The 14,386-nt window shown below is 37.2% G+C and overlaps 1 non-coding gene across 1 annotated transcript; it reads left to right on the top strand.

Annotated features, from left to right (window-relative positions):
* Positions 1 to 11,926: 11,926 nt before the first annotated feature.
* On the top strand, positions 11,927 to 11,997 carry TRNAS-AGA (transfer RNA serine (anticodon AGA)). The gene has a single exon. It is a non-coding gene; the product is annotated as a tRNA-Ser (tRNA).
* Positions 11,998 to 14,386: the final 2,389 nt, after the last annotated feature.

Genomic DNA, 14,386 nt, shown 5'->3' with positions numbered 1-14,386 from the left:
AGATCAGTCCCACATCAGCTGCACAATTGCAGGTGAGATGATTAACTTCTCCAGGCTTCAGTTTCCTCACCTATAAAGTAGTCACCCTATGATAGTTTTGGGGTGAACAGACATAGCATGAATAAAGGTTCCAGAACATAGTATCTACTCAATGAATACTAATTGTGACCCTTTGTTTCCCTACTTCTTGATGGTAGCTTATTTCAATTTCAAAAATCCGTATCTCAATAACATGTCTTTTTACAAAACTTAAATTTCTTTCTTTGTTTAAAATATTCTTCTAAAAAAAAAAAAAGTACCTGCCTGCCATCTATTTAGGCAATAGTTAGCAAACTAACTATTCTGTGGGATCATTATATTGACATTTATGACATCTTTACATTATTTACAGACATTGTTTTTGAGATATTGACTTTAAGAGTGCAAAGCCACCACATGACAGCGGGAGAGAATGGCCCTTCAACTCTAAACACAGGTGATCAGGATGCTTTAATTAGAGTTCCCATAGAGCCCAGACAATTTACATTCTTGCCAATATTGATACAATAACTGCTTTTCCACAACACTCACTCCAGGTAACACATTTTTACAAGACTAACTGAATTCTGGGGCAATGAGGACTATTTTGGAAAAGCAAATATTATTCAAAGGAAAAAGGAGCAACACAGCCTTAAATTTTTTCTTAGCTCTACACCCTCTAGAGCCCACACCTCAAACCGCAGTTCGAGAATAAATGTAGGGTTACAATTTTAGCAACAAATTGTGTTTTTCCAGCTGTGGCTCTGGCCCTACCTTCTACAGTGAAATTTCCATCTATTTTTTGTTCAGTCTCCCAAATGCTTCAAGGGACCCAAACATGGTATCTTACATGTATTCAAGAGTACATAAAATGATAATTCACCATAATCAAAATGGATTTATCCCAGAGAATTCTACGATAACTTAACATTAGAAAATTGGTAAATGTTATTTACTATTTAATAGATTATAGGGGAAAAAAGATACTATCATCCCAAGAAATGCAGAAAAGTCACTTGATAAATTTCAACTTCTTAACTTTAAAAATATTTACTATAACAGGAAGAGAATTACCTGATTATGGATATTTATAAAAAAGAAGGGGAATATAAATCAATAAAAAATGCTAAAAAAAAAAAAAAAAGAAGGGGAAAATAACCTTCATAAACATCAAGTATCAGAAGCATTCACCTAAAAGTAAGGAACCAAATGAAAATGTCCAGTTCCCCACTTTCATCAACAATATCCTGGAGATTCCAGGCAGTATAGTGCATGCAAGAAAATCATTTGAAAGTATAAGGAATAGAAAGGAAGAATTGAAATCATCAATATTCATATATTTTATGGTTACCTATGTAGAAAACTTGAAAGGATCTATAACCTTAGCAAGGTGGCTAGTAATCAAAGAAATATTAATCAAAAAATGATATCAGTTTTTTCTGGCAGAGATCTATAAAATGGTAACATCATATATTAACTAGGGTGTATGAAAGTGGATAAACTCAACATACGCTACAACTTTTTCTTGTGGGTAATTTGACAACATATATTAAGAGACTTAAACCAAAGAATATTTCACCCAAAAATTCCATTTCTGAAAATTTGAGTTCCTTAATAACGAAAGATGTTCACAAATAAGTTTGTTCAAGGATGTTCATTATGGTAATATTTATAATGAAAAGGAACAATTAATAAAAAATAACCAAAAATATGATACTGGTATGTTGGACATTCTTAGGATTTGAGCTGCCATTCTCTCCTTCTTCTGCACTAACAGAGCCTCAACTTTGTTCAGGTATGGGGCAGCCAGGGGCTGAATTGATATAACTGACATATAACATGGTGTAAGTTTAAGATGCCCTAAATGTTGATTTGATAGACTTATATTTTGCAATATGATTACCTCCTTAGTGTTAACTAACACCTCTATCATGTCCCATAATTATCATTTCTTTTTTGTGGTGAGAATATTTTAGATCTACTTTCATGGCAACTTTGAGGTATATAATACAGTACTGTTGACTATAATTACAATGCTGTGCACTAGACCTCCAGACCTTATTCATCTTCTAACTGCAGGTTTGTACCTTTAGACCAACATCTCCCCAGTTCCTTTACCCTCAACTCCTGGTAAGCATCACTCTATCTGTTTTTACATATTCAGCTTTTTTTACATTCCACGTACAAGTGATATCATATAGTATTTGTCTTTCTCTGTTTGACTTACTTCACTTAGCATAATGCCCTCAGGGTTCATCCATGTTGTCCCAAATGACAAGATTTCCTTCTTCTCATGGCTGAATAATATTCCATTGTATACATATACTACATCTTCTTTATCCACTCATACATTTGACTGACATTTAGGCTGTTTTGATATCTGGACTACTGTGAATAATGTACATGGAATGAAGATATCTTTTCAAGATAGTGATTTTGTTCCCTTTGAATATATACCCAGAAGTGTAATTGTTGGATCATATGATAGTTCTAATTTTAATTTTTGGAAGAACTTCTATACTGTTTTTCTACAGTGATTGAGCCAATTTACACTCCCACCAACAGTGCACAAGTGTTTCCTTTTCTCCACATTCTCACCAATACTTCTCTTGCTTTTTTAACAATGGCTATTCTAACAGGTGTGAGGTGGTATCTCGCATGGTTTTGCATATGACACCAAAAGCACAAGTGACGAAAGCAGAAATCAACAAGTGGGATACATCAAAATTAATACATATTTGTATCATAATTTTTATAGCCTTGTTTCTTCTTGGTAAAGAATCTTTGAAAAACTTTGATGTGTTTATGTCTAAAAAAGCAAACTTAATTTGGGCAATTCTTAGGGAATAATAGTCATCACCTGAATTACAGTGATGCTATCTTTTCGTAACAAAATATCACTTTAAAATTTTTAACTTACAATAACAACTATAATAGCCAATAGTCAGATGGTGCTTGCAATGTGTCAAGCACTATTCTAAAGCTTTCCATGTATTAATTCATTTAATACTCTCAAGAGTCTATCAGATAGGCACTATTATTATCCTCAATTTACAGATGAGGAAACTGAGGCGCAAAAAGTTAAGCAACTGGACCGATGTCACTGAATTAGCAAACAGAAGACCAGGATTTGAATCTAGGCAGTCCAGATCCAGAGTCCTTGATTGTAACTACTACATATTGGGGTTTTCTTTCCTTTGACTAAATTGACTTATTTCTTGGAGTTTATTTGATTTCAAAACTCAAATGGTTAGTTTTCATAGTCAGCTAGGTTCATTTATCAAGCTCTAAGGAGTCTTTTTTTTTTCTAAATAGCACCATGCAGAATAAAGAACTAAAAATAACAAGTGTGCAAGAAACCTGTAACTTCAGATTTATATGATATGCTGACTATCAAGGGGTCAAATTAGATATGGAGAATTCAGTGTCCTTGAAATATTAAAGTGCTTCCTTAAAATAAATGTAGGCTTTATTTATAAGTCATGTGTAAATTAAAGAGCTATTTTAAAAAGCTGATATTACATATGGATATCACTTTTTAATGTGTATCTCTTCCTTCAGAAATCAGTTTATTTCAGAGACCAGCCACAATGGGAGCAAAGAAATATATATATGTATGTATATAAAATATGTACATTACATATATAAACATATATAATTTTTTTTCATTCTTCTGGCCCAGTTAATGTATATATAATATTTTCTTGCACCCTGGAATGAGTACACATTGAAATAAGAAAGAGCTGCAGTTAGAATGTTGCTTTCTGTGCACAAGGCTGGACTCTCAGTAATTTAGCCGGAGCTGTAAATTTAGACGTCTTTGTTCAGTCTGCTTTTTGGTTCAGCACACACAGACCGGCCAAGCCAAGGCTGCGGAAGGCACTTTCTCCGCCCCTCTGAGAGCTGCAGGACGGATTCCGTCTGCTCCAAGCCAGAGGTAATGTCACATCCAGAGCCTTATTCCCTGAGTCAGTCAACCATCCTTTTCAGCCTTTGACTCTCTTGCTGCCGCGAATCTGTAGACCTCACAGAAGTCTCTAGACAAGGGAGATGTTGGGCACATGCTCCCGCCTCAGAAAAGAGGCAGCCGGGGCGTTCAGCCAGGCCAAGCCCCAGGCCTCTCCTTTACACGGGCCATGCTCCTCAGGTGCAAGACAATCTAAATGCAGAATTGACTCTAAAAGTCAGAAATAACCACGACTCCATTAAAAATTGCAAATAAAACACTTTTATAACTTTTTCCTAATGTTGCAAACAAGCAATTGTCCCACAGCACAAATATTTTCCAATCCCTAATAAATGTAACCTTTTTTCTTCTTTTTTGCTCAGGGGGACAGGAAGCTTATACACATACCACCACTTCAAAGAATTGCCTCTATTCTTTTTTTTTTTTTTTTAAGCAGCTTCAGAGTGTTGAATTGTTCAGTGTAAGCTGCAAATACAGTGTATGTGATGGTCTTACTGCACAATTTTCCCCAGATTTATTTACCGTCTAACAGGAATATAAAAATATGTGTGCATTTATTATCCTTCAGAAACATAGAGAATTCAAAAAAGTAACTTTCGACTCTTTATTCTTTCTGTTACTAGTGAGGCTTTTTAACAATGCCCTAGAACATTACCTTCAAAAATATATTTAATCCACAATATTTGATATATACCCCCCGAATATTATCATTTGGGGGGAAAATCACTATTGCTAGAGCATTCCAATCTAGAACTTAGAATCTTTAATCATAAAAGCAGTTTGATTCAGTAAAAGTCTATTTGACACCAATGTTGGAATAAAAGAGCAATAAAATCCAGGCTTGAAATATAAAGACCATTGTGACAGTGTCTGCAAGTAAATATGTAAATGAGAACGGTAAAGCTGCAAGCTGAGTGTACTAGGAAAATCTGCCTTCTGGCTACATCTCTGCTGTTTGGATATTCGAACTATGTGAGGGACACAGAATGGAAATTGAATTGCCACCATCTTTTGCCAACAGGGGAGCCTCTAAAACACATCTTGCAATAGAACTTTCTGTGATGGTGGAAATGTTCTGTATTTGCTCTGCACTGTCCCATAAGGGTAGCCACTGAGCACTTGAAGGGGGGTTATTGTAACTAAGGAACTGGATTTTAAATTGCATTTGATTTTAATTACTTTTCATTTAAATAGCCACGTTTGGCTAGTGGCTACTGCATTGGACAGTGCAGCTCCACAAAATGTGCTCAGTACCTTTTGAGCAAGAAATTGCAATGTCGATCTCATGCTAGGAAGTCAACAGCCCCAGAAGATGTCCATCCTGTGAGAAGAGCACAGCTCTGGAATTTCTCATTAGAAAATGGTCTCAAACTTACCCACATCAAGTACCCAGGTAGTGCATTCTCCTGATCAATATTTCTCTTGATTAATGTTCCTCTTCCTCAAAGTAGGATGATAAATGTCCATTTTCTACTCGAGGTAGGAGGTGGTCAAGCAAACTAGCTAATAATTTAAAATTTCCCAAAAGGTACTAATGACTTTACAAGTTTTTGTAGAAGAAAAGAAAATGTGTCTTTTTATATAAAATGCATTAGGAAGACAAAGACATGAACTGTGGTCATAATCATTTACCCTTGGGAAAAAAGTTTTTCTTGAAAACCCTAACTATCTTGAACATTTCTGCCATAACAAGACAGAAATTTGGAAATAAAAGGATTTAATATTCCATGGTAGACCACGCTTAGTGAGGCTCTGGGGCATTCGTGGAAAATCAGTAGCAAAGGTATTGCTTCCTCCCTGGGTACAAAGAAGAGGTCGGAAGAGTGTTCGTCATGGGTCTTCACGTTCAAAGTATCGTTCTAGGTGTTGTAGGTAGAGAAGAAGAACACAGCTCTTGAAGGCTGAGAGAAGGCCAAAAAGATGTGAATCTGTGGCCTTGCTTTGAAATGCTTCCCTAAAAGCCTGTTCTCAGAAGCCAAGCAAGGACATCCATGCCCTCCTCTGCTCCTGCAAGCATAGGAGACGTTGCTAATGAATTGTGCCATTTTTTTTCCCCGCTGATGGTCTCAGCACAGGGTCCCGATAACAGTCTATTGGGATTGGCACTGGAGCAGAAACTTGTCCTCCAACTCCTGGGCTTCTGTGCATACCCTAGTCTTTCTGAAGTGTGTCATGAAAGTGGTAAACAAGAAGCAAGGTCTCATTATGTGTTAAATTGTGGGTGAAAAGCTCTCTGGAGAATCTGGGTACCCTTTATCAAAACACTTCAAAAGCAAAGTTTTATTGTTGTTTTCCACAAATTGTTTCTAAGCAGGCACCACATCTAAGCTCCAGAAACAGCAGGGATTATGAGTTGAATTAAGGAATTTCCAACCAATGGTGGGGAAAAAAATCTGTGAAGTGAGCTTTTTTGAATCAGTAAAACAGAAATGTTTTTTCTCGTAAATCTCTAGTGCCTGTAAGCTTGGGGAACTTCAAGGTAATATTACTATAACACTAGAAATTGTAATTGAAACTCGCTACATACAATGATAACTAAAACTCAATTATTTCACACTCTCCCATCCGTGCCTGAGGATACTTAGGGGTAAATAGATTTCTTGGAAGCAACCACCAACTATGGCTAAATTACATCTTACCAAGTAAACTCATTGGCTTTTTAATTACTCTGCTGATGTCCACATGCTGTAGCCACTATATCATACTGCAATGAAACTGATTCGATTTTTAACTCTGATGCACCAAGGAAAAAAAGGCAGAGAGTATATTTTATTCTTTTTTGATCTATACTTTCCAAGTAAGAACCATTTTTTTAAGTGCAGGTATAAGTTTATTTTTCAAAAATAAAGATGTTAAATAAGATGTTAACATCTGATGTTTGCTTTAAATAGTTCTGTTTGCATACAAGCCATTGAGTAAGCGTCACGTGATCACTGTCCTCTACAAAATCTTCACAAAAACAAGAGGAGTAGCTCTGGACAGCAGAAACCAAATGTTTCAGTAAAGAAAGCATTCACAGGTAGAAGTACCCATGCACAAAACTGTACTAGGAGAGAAAACCAAGGAGAGAGGAAGCTGTCCTCATTTGATATGGAGTAATGTAAAATTTTGTAGCAATTTAAGCACAATTAAAATGGTTGATTTTCCTTTAAAAAAAAGGAGTAATTTTATCTCAGGGTGACAGCATTAAAAATACAGTGCTATTTTCTTTTGGAAGTCATCCCCTAACTGCCATTCCGGTGCTCATCAGGTGCACTTTGAAGACATTTCTGATCATCTTTGCCAAGAACTTTATTTCCTTTTTGGGAGCCTGTTTAGTCATAATGCTGTAGCATGCTGGCAAAGCAAAATGGGGAATTGGAGGCAACTAATCGCATATTAAAGTCAAAAACCTCAGGTAATTCAGGTCAACAAGGGTTCTGGGTGTCAATTATCCAGACAGTTATCTCAATCCTTCATTCCAATAGAGTGACCCTATTGGTTAATTATTCTTAAATAATAATAGTGTAAGGTCTATTAGTTATAACTTTTTAATTTACTTCTCTGTGTTATGTATCATTCTAACTATTTGGGTTTCAGTTTTTAAAAAGCCAAATCCTTGAATATTTACCACCATGATTTCAAATAATTGAACAATAAATAATTTTATGTCAACTGATTGCCTGTTTACTACCTGAGTCTTATGCCTAATGAAGTAGAGTCTCCTAGAAAGAACTATGACCGGCCAATACTCAGGCCGAGTGATCGCAGCACTGCCATTAACAAGTTGGGCTCAAAACTAAGGTTTTCCTCCTTCGTGATAGCATAAAAGTCCTTCACAGCCTGGCTCCAGTTCCCCTCCCATGCTCTGAATCCCGCCAGTCCCCTGTCCTCAAGAATCTGCAGCCTGGTCATTCCCAAGAAGCTTCTCACTATTTTCCACACAACTCATGCTCGGGTCTAAGTCTGAGCTTTAGCAACTCGGACTATTCTCCCCGCAGTAAACCTGTACTGATGCCTCGACATCAATGCTTCTGTGACTCTCCCTCTTTTATGATCCCTTAGCACCTTGCCCACATCTCTGTTACCTGTCTTAACACATTTACTGTTCCAGTAGTCAAGTCCACTTCTTGGTGAGCATATTAAAAGACATGGAGCTGTGGCAACTTTGGAGAATCGTTTGATGAGGACGCCTAGGATGAAAAGATGATCTAAGGAATGTGGAACACGATCCCTTGAGGACTAGAGAGGAACTGGGCTATCTGGCACCCCAGGGTGTTCAGACTTGCCTAGTGCAGGGCATAGGCTATCTACTGAATCCCTGGATTGTGTGATGCAGGTTTTTTCCCCAACATTTCAGTCGGAGCTTAAACACAGGGCTCGCTGGTAACCTAGACCATTCACGCACAGGCACGGCAAACTGAAAACTGACGTTAGGGAATCCATACCTGTTTAGAACGAGCATTTCCTAAGCACAGAGGAGGAAAAGCATGAGCTGAAATCTAAAAAATGAAACCTTGACCCCAAACTAATTCATCTAATGTAGACCTAACGCTTTGCGCCAGAGGTGACAACAAGCTGGATCCCGTGAAATAGCCTCTCTCCTTCCTTGGTTCCTGGGATATCAGCAGGCAGCTAGAGCACTTGTTATAGCGACCCTTCTCCTCTTCAGTTATCAGACTTTATATAACCTTGTTTCTCTACATTTTTAACAGAATTTATTTAGCAGAGTGGTAACGGGGGAAATATAATCCACTAATCACATTTGTGTGCTTTTATTGCAATATGAATTATATGTATTCATGACTCAGATGGCTATATTTCCTACGGCCCCAAATATGTAGACTGTATCAGAAAGTACTTTGAATGTAGGTAAATTTCACTATAAATTAAAGAAATCAAAGGATATGTAGCATGAATTAATTTAAAATAAGTTACATATGATTTTATATATTTGTCTGTTACATGGAAATAAGGAATGTATGTAATTACACAGGACACTTCCAGAACTGAGTTATGACTTACTTAACCGGTATTTCATTGATGTCAATTAAAAATAAATTGCAAAAATATAAAGATAGCATGGAAAGTCTGGGTGCTGTTGTAATTAATATTTTACTTCCTCTCTCTGTTTGTGGTCTAACATTCAGTCATTGTTTTCCCTTTTCTTCACACTTCCCCTCAGTAAGACGAGTTCTAAAATCCCGAGTGGTCTATAAGCTATTACATAATTGTCCTTCTACAGCTGGCAGAGACACTACCCTCCAGGACATTCCTTTGTGAAGTAATGGGTTCCCTTGGCTATGAAAAGCATTCCACTGTGCAGCCAACCCAAGAAATACAGAGTCCTGGGATAGTCCGTATAGCGAATTAAACCTCAAGGATTCTTTATGAAGTGTTGAAGGTTTCTAGTCAGACAGATGATTCTGCCAAAGATTAGCATGAGTTGTTTAAAAAAAAATGAAGATTGTTCTTTAGGCTGCTACAGAGTTAGGATGTTTCTGATGTGACAGATTTTAGTATTTCATTGGTGTTTCAGGTGTCAATCTAACCCCAACACTCAACAGCTTAAAACCAGAACAGTTTGTCATTTCTGATCAGTCTGTGGGTTGATTGAGTAGCACTTCTGCTGATTTCGGCTGGGCTCACTGTGGTGACAGGTGTTCTAGGTTGGAATTCCAAAGTGGCCTCACTCCCACAGGTAACAGTTAGTGCCGACTGTTGGCTGGAATGACCAAAACTCTATCACCGTATGATCCTTCATTCCAGGGGTCTACACAGCCTGGTGATTTCAAGGTTCCCATGAGATGAAGACAGACTCTTCAAAATATCTTGATATCTAGGCTCCAAAACTCATACAGTTGTCACTTTTGCTACATTCTGTTGGTCAAAGCAAATTACAAGGCCAGCCCAGATTCAACAGGGTGGAGAAACAGACTCTACCTCTCAGTAGTATGAGCACCAGCATTACACTACAAAGCAGCATGGACACAGGTCGGCATGATTCGTTAGAGGCCATTATTATAACCATCTACTACAATAGGAAATCTCATAAGGGGAGTCAATCTTTATTGTGTTAGATAAGAATAGTGCTAACCCTGTCCCCTCCAAAAAAGAATGTTAGTTCTGATTTCAAAAAGAGCTAAATATGAAATATGAGACTACATTTTTTGGATGGGTTTTTTTGTCTGCCATTTTCTGAAATTCATATTTAAACCACATTACGTAAAAATTGCTCCCAACGTACTAGAAGGGTGCCACCTCCACTGAGGAGAACATAAGATGGTGCAGAATGATCTTTTATACTGTGAGCCATAGGAACCTGTTTTACTGGACAAGAGTAGTCAGATGGCATTAGCCTTAGATCATGACAGCCAATGTGGTCTGGAGACATTTTATTATAAAATATCAATCAAGGTGGAGGAGAATTTTTTCAAAATTCAAAGTTTTAATGATTTTTTTCCCTATATAATGTTTATATATAATGTTTAAGAGGGTGAATTTTTTAATAAATTTACCATAGAGTCTAGTAAGAAGCCTTAAAATGATAGAGGAGAGTTGCACTTTTATGCTCACCTCTTATGGTGTCGGCAATGCCATGCATCATGACTTGAAAATAATCCTTTAAGGCATGAACTGACCAAACTTCTGCAATAAATGTCTTGCAGAAATGACCAGGCTTTATCTAAGTAAAAAGTAACTGATCAGACTTCTGTACAGAGCACATAGTCACACATTTTAGAGAAAGTCATTTAAGTAAGATGAAACCATATCTACAGAGTCTTCTAAACTAAGTGCCTTTACTAACATAGAACACTTGGACAATGTTGCATTTAACACGGACCAGCTGTAAATTCTTTTAAAATAAATGAGGGGTTAATTAATAAAATATAAATTGCCTCATTTCAAAGCATCAAATATAGTTTTATATACACTTTTCAACTATAAAAAATAGTAAAAAACTAACTCTAGTTAATCATGGGAAACGTCTTTTATCATTTGGTGACATAAAAAGAAAAAGGTTGCTGGTGGTTAGCATTTAAATTTATATTTCATTTGCCTTGTTTTCAAGTTCCTCTGTGTCAAATGTCAAATAATGATAAATGCCGAGTCATCAGCTAGCACAATCTCACTTTTCCATCGTTCAGTTATTCAGTAGACCAGTCTTTACTGGGTACCACTCTTACAAAACACTGTTTGGGCCATAGGACGATGCGATGATGAACATCACCACGCCAGGGTTTGGCACTGGGCAACTCACAGCAGCATTTGTGTTTAAAGTGGCTCATTAATATTTTTTAATCATTAATACCAACGTTTAATTGAGAAATTCAACTGAATTGAGTTGTGGAACCGAATTTAGTTGCTATTTTCTTGTTACGATCCTGTCCTCACAAAGCTTTATTTCCTATGCTCCTTTCCCTTCAGTTTCTTTCCCAAAAGTCACATCTTAAAGGAAAGATCAACTCTGAAATCTGGCAATAATCAATCAGATTAGCAACCTGCTGTGCCATTTTAAAAAATAACTGATGTGGAACTCAAGGAGCAACTTTGTGGGCTGCAAATTATTTTCTGTGACAAAAGACTTAAAGTCTAGTTCTCCCCCAAAAAAGGGGTTTTACACATAACACACCAGATGTTACTGGCCACCATTCTCTTCCACCACTCCTGAGAGACATCACCAGAAAACCAGCTTTAAGTAGGGGTGAGGGCTGCAGCAGTAAACCACCCAGAACCCCTTTATAAGGCCCTCTGAGGGTTTTACATAAGGCTAGGAATAAAATCTGTGTGCACAGAACTACATTTTTATCTCTGCGGGAGATAAAATGGGCTATACAGGAAAACTCAGTCTCGATATCTGATTTAAATAACTGAATTAGCCAGCCAACACCAAAAAAAAAAAAAGTAGTATCATTAATAAGGGTTTGGTAACTTTTAATTAAATAAAACACAGTTTATGAGGGGAGTATGCTCAGTGGTAGAGTGTGTGCTTAGAATGCACAAGGCCCTAGGTTCAATCCCCAGTACTTCCATTAAAAAAAATTAAAAATTTTAAAAAACACAGTTTATGAGTGCTATACAAGACTATGAAGGGGGGAAGAATTTATTTGATTTTTAGGGATACTAAAACACTTATTTAACCAAGCAACATTAAAATATTCCCCCAAAAGAGGAAGATATATTGTCCCCAAGGTCCAGGATGCTATCCTTCCTTCATGTAACCCGAACAGTCGGCAGAACCCCAGAGGTTCTAACCTTCAGGGTGTGAGACTAAGGAAAATGAAACTATAGCTAATTTGAAATAAGGCAAAGCAAAGAGAAGCCATGCACAATTGAAGCCAGAGCAAGATACCCAAACTATGGGAGAGACGCAGAGGGTGACACAGGAGAGATGCCAAAGATAAACGTCCATTTTCATTAATTTGTTTACAGCCAGCCTCTTGGGTCCAAAAATACGTCTTTCCCTCCACATATCTGACATTCTCTCCAACACTCAAGATCACGAGGGTGGACTCCACCTCTGTGACGCCAGTGGCTCCCAACCTGCTTGGCCACGTGGGCCCATCAGTCCCTCCAGATCATCAGCAACAGAGTCAGAGCTTGTCACTCAACCTCTGGCTAGTTACCCATCTCAGGGCACTACATCAGTTGGTTCTACGTTCCTTTGCCTTGATTCTCCATCTCCAGCCCAGCTGGTCCCACCCTGTGCCTATGAACCCACCATGTGTATTCCCCTTCCCGGGCCTCTGCTGCAGTTTTGTCTCCCTTGATCCAAATCCAGCCTTTCCTTTAAAGTTCAGATCAAGGACCATCAGCCCCATACAACGATGCTTTCCCTCCCTGCTCTGAGCTCAGTCCATGCTTTCAGTCAGAGTCAGACCATTAACTCTTAAGTTGCTTCATGACTACCAGCTTTAACTTCCGTGACTGTAATTTCTGAGGCATGGGGCCATGACTCAAACCCTTTTCAACACCTCCACCACATCTGACATAGGCCCATACACAAAGAAGCTATTTATTGAATATTTACTATTTGATATAATGACTCTTGGCCTGTATTACAGTTTCTATCTCAATTCCAATTTGCCCTTCAAAGAACCCTTCATGATCAGAGACATGAAGTTTAGAATCAGACTTCTTATTTTCCACCTATGTATATATAAATAGCTAATCATAAACTTAAATAGTAACACTGCCCTGAAAACTGTCATATTACCAATGAAATAAATGTTTATGATGCACGTACATACCCATGTGTTCTCAAGGGTTAATGATCGATGAGGGGTTTTTAATAGTTCATTAATTGTTATATTGCATCCTTTTACTTAAATTGTTAGAGCCCTGCTTAGTCAGTTAAAACATACTGCTTTGATATTAAGACTGAGATCCAGACCTTTATTTCCGGTGTATGTTCCATTTAGAAATGCAAGTCCTTCTGCACAGGATAGTGAGAATTACCTTAGAGATCTTTGCAACTCACTGTCTCACATGCTCAAAATCAGGGACCACAAATCCGGCCCAGTGACTAACACATGTAACAAACTTGGCAATAAAATACACTAGTCATTAGAGCATATGTTTGGGAATTGAAGTTATATAATTTCCTTAGTAATATCTTTGATTTTAATTTTGGATTAAATATCACATTCAAATTCTCAAACATTTTTATTTTTAAGAAGGAAGAAGCTACTGGGGAAAAGGAGAAAGAAGGGAGAGTTAATCAGAATAGCCAGATGATTGTCGATCAAAGGTAAGTCATGTTTCAGTAAGCTACGATTTTAGTCTGAAAAAGAAGCCATGGCATTTTATATTAAGACTTAATCATGGGCTAATGAGCATTACAGTGAAACTAATGGTTCAGAGTGGGTAAGGTTTTTTCCTTTCAATTACGTAATAGAAATAAAAAGTGGATTCATTTACCTTAACTTACGGCATGTGCATCATCTCCTCACCTTTTAGAAATCTACTCATTTAAATGTTCTCATCTTCTCTTTTCACGTACAGTTTGGGTCTGTACAGAAAACTCAAACCATATGAGCATGACTCAGCTAATTTGACCAGTTTCTAGTAAATTTATCATTATATTATCTGGTAAGACTCCAATGACATCATTAATTAGGTATCATGCAACTAATCTAGTATAATCATTAAGCAGATCAGAAAATAATCACTAATATTATCATATCACACATAGAAAATCTCAGTTTCCTTACAAACCCAAATTCTCTAACAACCATCTATAAGAGGACAAAGGTTGAAAATATATATATATATACATATACACACATTTCATTGTTCATTTGGAATGCTGCCTAATTTTTTTTAACCTACCCTACTTTCTTTTAAATCCTGGGAAATAATGCAGGCAGATTTAGCATGGAAGTGAACAGACCCATAAACACTAATAAGGAGTTCTAAAGA

Source organism: Camelus dromedarius, chromosome 6 (assembly GCF_036321535.1).
Source record: "Camelus dromedarius isolate mCamDro1 chromosome 6, mCamDro1.pat, whole genome shotgun sequence".
Classification (NCBI taxonomy): domain Eukaryota; kingdom Metazoa; phylum Chordata; class Mammalia; order Artiodactyla; family Camelidae; genus Camelus; species Camelus dromedarius.
Note: the sequence above shows the minus strand (reverse complement) of the source record. Positions and strands in the feature narration are given on the sequence as shown.